Source organism: Lissotriton vulgaris, chromosome 1_1 (genome assembly GCF_964263255.1).
Source record: "Lissotriton vulgaris chromosome 1_1, aLisVul1.2, whole genome shotgun sequence".
Lineage (NCBI taxonomy): Eukaryota > Metazoa > Chordata > Amphibia > Caudata > Salamandridae > Lissotriton > Lissotriton vulgaris.
In genome coordinates, this window is record NC_141685.1 from 280,839,926 (window position 1) to 280,849,040 (window position 9,115).

General features: G+C 44.5%; 1 pseudogene; it reads right to left on the reverse strand.

Annotated features, from left to right (window-relative positions):
* Window positions 1-1,855: 1,855 nt before the first annotated feature.
* LOC147746988 (U7 small nuclear RNA) lies at window positions 1,856-1,906 on the reverse strand (annotated as a pseudogene).
* Between the last annotated feature and the right edge of the window lie 7,209 nt (window positions 1,907-9,115).

Genomic DNA, 9,115 nt, shown 5'->3' on the forward strand with positions numbered 1-9,115 from the left:
CCCATAACCCTAAAAATACCCCTGTACCCCAAAACCCAAACCTACCCCTGAACCCTAAAAATACCCCTGTACACCAAAACCCAAACCTAGCCCAGAACCCTAAAATACCCCTGTATCCCAAAACCCAAACCTAGCCCTGAGCCCTAAAAATACCCCTGTACCCCAAAACCCAAACCTAGCCCTGAACACTTAAAATACCCCTGTACCCCAAAACCCAAACCTACACCTGAACCCTAAAAATACCCCTGTACTCCTTAACCCAAAACTATATCTGGACCATTAAAATACCCAAACACCCCAAAACATATACCTCAGTACCCCAAAACATATACCCCTATACCCATACTTGCCTTATCCAAACATTTTTAAAAAAACATGCTTTTACCATTCATGCATTTACAACGAATTTCGTTGTAAATGTATGCGTGGTAAAAGCATATAAAATGTAATGCCATGCGTTATAATGGCATTGCGGAGTCATGGTACTTTCGTAATGAAAGTATGCAGAGTGATGGTATGCGGAAAGAAATGTGCGGAATAATGGGTGTTTACCCTCCCCCGTAAGTATATTGGTGGCACGGCGGCCCACATCTCCAGCAACATACTCATATTTTTTCACCACCAATTGGAAAAATGCACAGGTCTCTCTCATTGATGGCCAGCACCGACATACACTTTTAGACACACCTCCCGCCACAAGTTCTAGAATTGCGAACTTTAGAGCTGGGGAGCTACGTTCGAATCTCGGCATCAGCTCAACATCCTGTGATTCCAGGCAAATCGCTTTGTCTCCCGGTGCCTACCACAAATCAATGTGTTCTTCTGTAATGTAAATTGTGCTCATGCCATGTTGTCGAGTTTGCGCTATATAATATTGCAAGAAACATAAAGTAGGGAAACTCGAGTTCACACACTACTAAACGCGCACTCTTAAGTGCATCAGTAGTGCACTGTGAATCGGAGCGTTTCACAGGCCTGTCACAGATAAGAAATGCTATCAAAATGAAATCCTACGAAACAATATACTATTGGCCCGCAGCAATTCATACCTGGACAACGTCAGGACAGGCTGCTAGTATATATATATATATAGATATATACATATATATATACACATATATATATATGTGTATATATATATATATATCTATATATATATTTCAAAGCAGAGAGCTGGCCTTTATTGCGATAACCAGTGTAGTTGCTGCTATAGAACTCTACAGGAACCTCTGGGGACAGCCTGCGGTACTGTGTCCGTGCAGCCCTATTCAGACTCTACAGGGACCTCTGGGGACTGCCAGTGGTACTGCACCTCTTCTTGCTCCTCCAGAGATATTTAGTAAATTGTTACTCGGCCTCGGACTTCCCTCGCGGAATCCATATTTCGCACCTCGACTGTGATGTCACTAGTGTCAGTGTCTCTTTAGCCAGTGGGCCCAGGGCCCGCTACTTAACACTGTGCAAGTGGGTTTTGTTGAACTTTTAGCTCGTTGCAATCATTTATTTACCGCTGGAGGGACAACTTCTCGCAAAGCATTCTAATTAGCAGCAAATCTAGAACGGAGGTAACCTGGAATTAAAAAATCCAGTTAACAAAACAAGCTAAAATTAATTGGGCACTTTTCGGCAATCAACAACGAACCTCACTGTACTCGTCTATATAAAATCTGCTGGCAACACCCACTATTGAGTAGCATAATAAGACATCCATTAATGGACCGTGACATCATTTCCCACTACTTTTTAAAATGAGTTTCATATCAAGATCCTAATGACACAATATCATTCTTCAGCGTTCCAACCGTTCTAGATCAGACCTTAAGACTTTCTTCATATCTTTCATTTACAGTGATGTGGCGGCTTCACTTTATGAGAAACCTTCTAGACAAATAGTAAAGAGCTATTCAAAATATCTTAAGTGCAATTTCACGTGGTAGCGCTAAAAAATACCTAATTTTAATAGGTCCACTATAATATATTAATTGTTGATTGAAATGGAAAGGAGTAAAAGATCTGAGGGTACTAAAATAAGTTATTATTGACAATTTAACAAAGAAAAACAAAGAAAAGAAGTCATGGCATTGCACAGAATATATGCAAATATTAGTACTGTGGCCACGCCCTGCTTGAGATCCGACAAACCAAACACCTCACTGGTTTAGAATGGCTCGCCATTAGTTTGGACGTCACTGGAATGAGAGGCGTGGCGTCCATGCTGGATCTGGTTGAAAGACTTAAAACCGGGAAGATATTTGGCTAGCAAGCGGCCATGACAGATTGGGGTCAAATGTCGGCCTTGACAGAATGACGATAAAGTTGTCTCGCGCACATGTCTGAGGAGCTCTTTTTCCGCCGAACAACTAACTGCTCTCATCAGTCTGTCCAACTTCATTATGTTTCTACCTGGAGGGTTCAGGACGACTATCTAAAAGAACAGATGTAATTTCTCTGTATTCTAATGAGGGTTTACTTTATGCCTCTATATTTTGCACCCGGTCCTGATGAGTCCCACTGATTCACTCTTAAATCGGTAAAAACATTGGGGCATATTACCAGGCAAATGCAATAGCATTTAAAATATTACACATCAAGCTGCAGTTCACCTCATGTCCCTAGATGTCCCTGATGATGCAAATGCAATAGAATTTAAAATATTATATATCAAGCTGCAGTACATCTCGCAGTCCCTAGATGTCCCTGATGAGGCAAATGCAATAGCATTTATAATATTATACACCAAGCTGCAGTTCAGCTCGTCGTCCCAAGATGTCCCTGATGAGTAAAATTCAAAAACATTGAAACCCTTTCATGAATGCTAAAAATTATGCTAAGCTTATCCCATAATGCTTTGAAGGGCCTTTTAGTTGTATTTTTGCCCATAACTGTGCTTGGGGTGGTTCTAAGAGAATGGGACCTCCACTGAAATAATATTTAAAGGGAGCAGGAATGTATAGAACCTGGGAAGAAAAAACAACACTCGTGACGGAATGTCCCCAGCGATTGTCACGCCCTCAGCACACACCCACAGCACAATGCAGACACGCCCACAAGGGACTACTTTGCTGGCACGGTTCTTTTACATTTTAAGGGGCAGATTTATGAGGCCCTTGCGCCACGTTTACGCCGCTGTTGCGTCACGCAAGGCGGCGTCAACGTGGCGCATCCCTACGAACGATTTACAACGTGACGCATCTAGGCAGATGCGTCAAGTTGTAAAGCCCTGCGTCACTTGTGGGCGTTCCGGCGCAGGGTGGGCGTTCCGGGGCAGGTGCGCCTCGCAAAAGTGGCTGAGTGAAATCTATGAGATTTCACTCAGTCACTTTTAAGCCAATGCTGCGTCAAAAGCCTGCGCCTGCTTGAAGCAGGCGTAGGTCTTGACGCAGCATTGTTAAAATGGGGCAACCCCGAGCCTTGCTGGAGCTGCGTCGCGCTTGCGACACAACTCCAGCAATGCGCCACATTTCCGGCACAGATGTGTCACGCATCTGTGCCGTTTTTGCACCATGGTGCGCCGCATTATAAATGCGGCGCACCATGGCTGGCGAAGCTGTGGCGCATGTTAACTGCCGCATCCCTGGGGATGCGCCAGTTAACATAAATCTGCCCCTAAATGTATATGGTGGGCATCTGCATTAGCCTATGTCGTTCTGCTTCAACTGCCCTTTCCAACGCTGTATTGGGTGTTGTGATTGGTGCTGTGGTTCCCGAGTTTACCTGGCCAAAAGGTGCAAGTTCTCTCTTTATAATAGTAGTATAGATAGTATTGTATTCTATTGTATGGTGTTGCACTCTGTGGTACTGTAGGTTTCCCGAAACTCACACACACACTTACACCCATGTGCTCCTGGAGGCTACGGATGAAATACATATCAGCACTCAGTAGAAACTATTGTTTTTATGAAACCTCATATTGATTTCTCTCCAGGGCTTCAAAGAACTCAAACAGGTGATTCTTAAGTGAATGTAGTTTGGGGACCAATTGACCATCAGTGTAGCCAAGTGAAGTAATTCTAAGAAAGCAATTGCGTTGATAAATAATGGTAGAAAACATCCATAACGCTTTACCAAGCAGCTTTTGCCAAACTTTTTTTGTTGAGGAAACTAGAGCCAAAGGTATCAGAGCGCTTTACATGAGCACCAGTTGTGTTACAGACGGACACTTGCATTTTTTTGTGTGTGGGGTTGTGTGTGTGTGTGGGGGGTGGTTGTGTGTGTGTGTGTGGGGTTGTGTGGGTATGTGTGGGGTTGTGTGTGTGTGTGAGGGGGGTGTGTGTGGGGGGATATGTGGGGTTGTGTGTGTGTGGGTGTGTGTGTGTGTGTGTGTGTGGGGTTGTGTGTGTTGGGTCGTGTGTGTGTGGGGTTGCGTGGGGTTTTGTGTGTGTGTGGTGTTGTGTGGGGTTGTGTGTGTGGGGTTGTGTGGGGTTGTGTGTGTGAGTGAGGATGTGGGGTGTGTGTGTAGGATTGTGGGTGTGTGTGTGGGGGCTTGTGTGTGGGGTGTGTGTGTGTGTGGGGTGTGGGGCCTGACCCCCCTTAGGTGGTTTGGGCTCGCTCGCTCGCATTACCGTGTCCCTGAACATTTTTTCACAAAAAGGTGTGTCACCAACATGAAAAGTTTGGAAAGCTGTGGTCTAACACAAGCACATTGGAAACTCTATGACAGGATATAAGACATAGCACCATGGTGAGTTTTGTTGATAATTGTTTCAGCTATGAATCTTTATTGTCAGGCCAGGATTCTAATAATGAGAGAACTTTAAACACATCCCATAACGTAGTGTATCTGGGTCTCGGTGGACGAGCGACCATGATACCTTCCATTAACTTACACACCATCAAATATGATTGTGTCCAGCTGATAAAGCTTATCTGAAATTATTCACCGATCTATAATAAAGACCTGAATCTGCACAGTTGGACAAAAAATTCGAAATCTCCTTCAAATCAGATCCCACGGGATCCACCTGTCGTTGAAGGCACCAATCCATCCAACCGTCCTTGCTGCAGAATATCTCTTACGGGTGGATGGAGCCCAAGCATGTTGTATATATTCGGCAGCAGTCGATGAAAGGCCCTCAATTTGTTCATGTCTCCTGAGAGAGCCCAAACCATGGGGCTTATTTACGAGCCCCTTGCGCCACTTTTACGTCATTTTTAACATGGGAAAAGTGACGTACGGGTGGCGCAAAGACCTTGTAAATAAGCCCCCATGAATGTTAGTTGATTCTGAAGGACCAGAGGATGTGGGAATCCCACTGGGTCCTGGAGCAGCAGCGGATCGCAATCTCGGATTTTTAATTGATGAGAAACTTACGATGCGACAACAGGCTGTCAAAGTGGCTGCCATTTGTTTTGCCACCCTCAAATGGCTCCAAAAAATCTTGTGGATGCTTCCGACCACCACCCAAAGGACTGTGGTCCAGGCTTTGATAACATCCCGTCTGGACTACGGGAATGTCCTGTACCTTGGTGCTGATCTGGCTACGTTGAGAAAACTCCAAAACGCAGCCGCACGGCTGCTACGCAATGTTCCCAGGAAAGCATCCGCACTCCCAGCCCTTCGCGATCTGCATTGGCTAGTGATTAAAAATAGACCAAGTTTAAGGCTTTATGCTATATTTTTAAGATTAAACAGGGCTCTACCCCCAAATACCTTCAAAGTCTTATTCATGCCTATACTCCTAGCCGTACCCTTAGATCTGCAGGTAAGGGAGACTTTGTCGTTCCTAGATTTAGGCTGGCGAAGATGGGCGGCCGCTCCTTTTCGCATCTGGCCACCAAAATGTGGAATACCTTGCCTGTGAGGATGAAGTTGGAAACTGAGGGGCATATTACCAAGCAATAGCGATAATTATCGCTATTGCTTGGTTAGAGACAAAAATTTACCGCTGCGCTGCGGCGATTTTTACCGCAAATAAACCTTGGTATTACCAAGGTTTATCGCAAATGCGATAAAAATCGCCGCAATGCATGAATATTGCTGAAAATTCAGCAATATTCATGCATTACCGAGCTAATGCTCTTAGCCAGGTTATCCACCTCCCATTGGATAACATGGCTAAGAACTGCTCAGGGCAGGTGTTAGCTTTTGGAGATATTCGTGCTTAGCGTGAATATCTCCAAAAGTTGGTAATAGGAGATAGCGATGTTAGAGACTGTTTCCAGTCGCTAACATCTTGGCACGCCCACTTTGCATATCATTAGTGATAAATATCACTGACATGCAAAGTGGGGCCCAAGATGGTCGCTATCTCCTACTAGCTGTCGCTAACTGGTGTTAGCGACAGCTAGGTAATAGGGAGATCATTTTATCTCCGCTTTCTTGGCTTTTAAAGCCAAAAAAGCGGAGATAAACCCCCTAGATAATATACCCCTGATTTGGTTAAGTTCCGCAAGGGATTAAAAACTTGGGGGCATATTATCAAGGCCAGGCGATACATTATCGCCGCTTTTATCGGCAGGAAACTGCCGATAAAGCGGCGATAATGGCCTTCATAATATGCTCTAAGAATTCCAATCGAAGCCCATGTTAGATGTGTTCACATTTAACATGGGCTTCGATTGGAATTCATAGAGCATATTATCAAGGCCATTATCGCCGCTTTATCGGCAGTTTCCTGCCGATAAAAGCGGCGATAATGTATCGCCTGGCCTTGATAATATGCCCCCTGGCTTTTTCAGCAATAGTTCTTCTCAGCAACATTGATTCTCTGAACAGCAGTCCCTTTTCTTAAGTCTTGTAGGGGCATATTATCAAGGGATTTATCTCCGCTTTTTTGGCTTTAAAAGCCAAGAAAGTGGAGATAAGGGGGCATATTACCAACAACTAGCGATAATTTTTGTCTCTAACTTGTTTAGAGACAAAAATTAGCGCCGCACATCGGCGATTTTAATCGCAGATAAACCTTGCTATTAGCAAGGTTTATCGCAAATGCGATAAAAAACGGCCGCAATGCATGAATATCGCTGAAAAGTCAGCGATATTCATGCATTTTCGAGCAAATGCTCTTAGCCATGTTATCCACCTCCCATTGGATAACATGGCTAAGAACTGCTCAGGGCAGGTGTTAGCTTTTGGAGATATTCGCGCTTAGCGCAAATATCTCCAAAAGTTGGTAATAGGAGATAGCGATGTTAGGGACTGTTTCCAGTCGCTAACATCTTGGCACGCCCACTTTGCATGTCATTACTGATAAATATCACTGACATGCAAAGCGGGGCCCAAGATGGTCGCTATCTCCTTTTAGCTGTCACTAACTGGTGTTAGCGACAGCTTGGTAATAGGGAGATAATTTTATCTCCTCTTTCTTGGCTTTTAAAGCCAAAAAAGTGGAGATAAACCCCCTTGATAATATGCCCCCAGGTGTAAAAAAAGCAGTGCTAACCGCGGTTAGCACTGCTTTTTTTATCACTAACAGGGTTAGCGAAATCCTTGATAATAAGAGAAATGTCGCTTAACAACATTTCTCCTATTATTTTTCTCTGGAACGCCCCCTTTGCATCTCATTAGAGATGCAAGGGGAAGCGTAGAGAAAAAGGGTGCTAACATGCAAATTTGCGTGTTAGCACCCTGTTGCTAATAGGGAGATAATTTTGGGGCATATTATCAAGGGGGTTTATCTCCGCTTTATTGGCTTTAAAAGCCAAGAAAGCGGAGATAAAATTATCTCCCTATTACCTAGCTGCCGCTAACACCAGTTAGCAACAGCTAGTAGGAGATAGCGACCATCTTGGGCCCCACTTTGCATGTCAGTGATATTTATCACTAATGAGATGCAAAGTGGGCGTGCCAAGATGTTAGCAACTGAAAACAGTGGCTAACATCGCTATCTCCTATTACCAACTTTTGGAGATATTCGTGCTAAGCGGGAATATCTCCAAAAGCTAACACCTGCCCTGATCAGTTCTTAGCCATGTTATCCAATGGGAGGTGGATAACATGGCTAAGAGCATTAGCTCGCTAATGCATGAATATCGCTGACTTTTCAGCGATATTCATGCTTTGCGGCGATTTTTACCGCATTTGCGTTAAACCTTGGTAATACCAAGGTTTATTTGCGGTAAAAAGCGCCGCAGTGCTGCGGTAAATTTTTGTCTCTAACCAAGCAATAGCGATAATTATCGCTATTGCTTGGTAATATGCCCCATGATTCCTCGGATAATCCATACTAAAGGGTATATTTACAAGATCTTAACACCGCAGTAGTGTCAATTTTTTGATTAGGGTGACTTTTTTCCCCGGCATATTCACAAGTTGCCGCTAACTGCAGTTAGCAGCACTTTTCCAGCATAAACATTAATTTCACATGCCACATCTGTTAGCAGGAACTTAACGAAAATGAGATGCAAGATAGGCGTTCCGGTGCAAAAACTGACGCTAACCCCACTTCGCGATGATTACAACTAAATTCCTGTCCGGCGATAACCCCCCAAAACTGCTGCTAAGTCAAATTAGAGGCAGTTTTTTTAAGACCAACAAATAGCTGGTCTTAAAATTGGTTAAAACACTTGGGTCCACATATAAGATATTTGGGTGCTGGACAGCGTTGCAAGGAGCTGCCCTGCACCAAAACAAAAGCTCAGGGATGCGCCCTATCAATAAGATAGGGCGCATTCCTGGACCCCATTCATGGAAAGTGTTGCATCCCTACGACAAAACAGTTTTGCAACACCTTTTACTGTGCCCTCCTTGGAACACCATGTAGACTCTGTATTCAATGTACGGCGCTCAATGTTGCAATCAATGACAGATACGTCTGGAATCCTGACATAACTGTCAGCTCTAAAGTCACACATTGCTGCAGTAGTGTCACAAGCATGACACAACTACAGCAATGCATGGGGCCAGCTTATCCCAATGGCACTGCGTTTAGCCTCGATAGGGAGCCAGTGGAGTGGGCGCCCCTGGACCACACCCAGCACCAAGGATCCGTCCTCTCCGACCCTCCACCGCCACGACACCAACACCTTCCTAGCCATCAACCATGGATGCCACACCGCCTGCCATCTAGCAATACTGTAGAATTCTCTTGCACCCTGCGCCTGTCGAAACCGCAAATGCACCTTCTGCCCAGCCAACCAACAGTGCAGTTGACCGGCTCAACTGCATCTTCCTCAA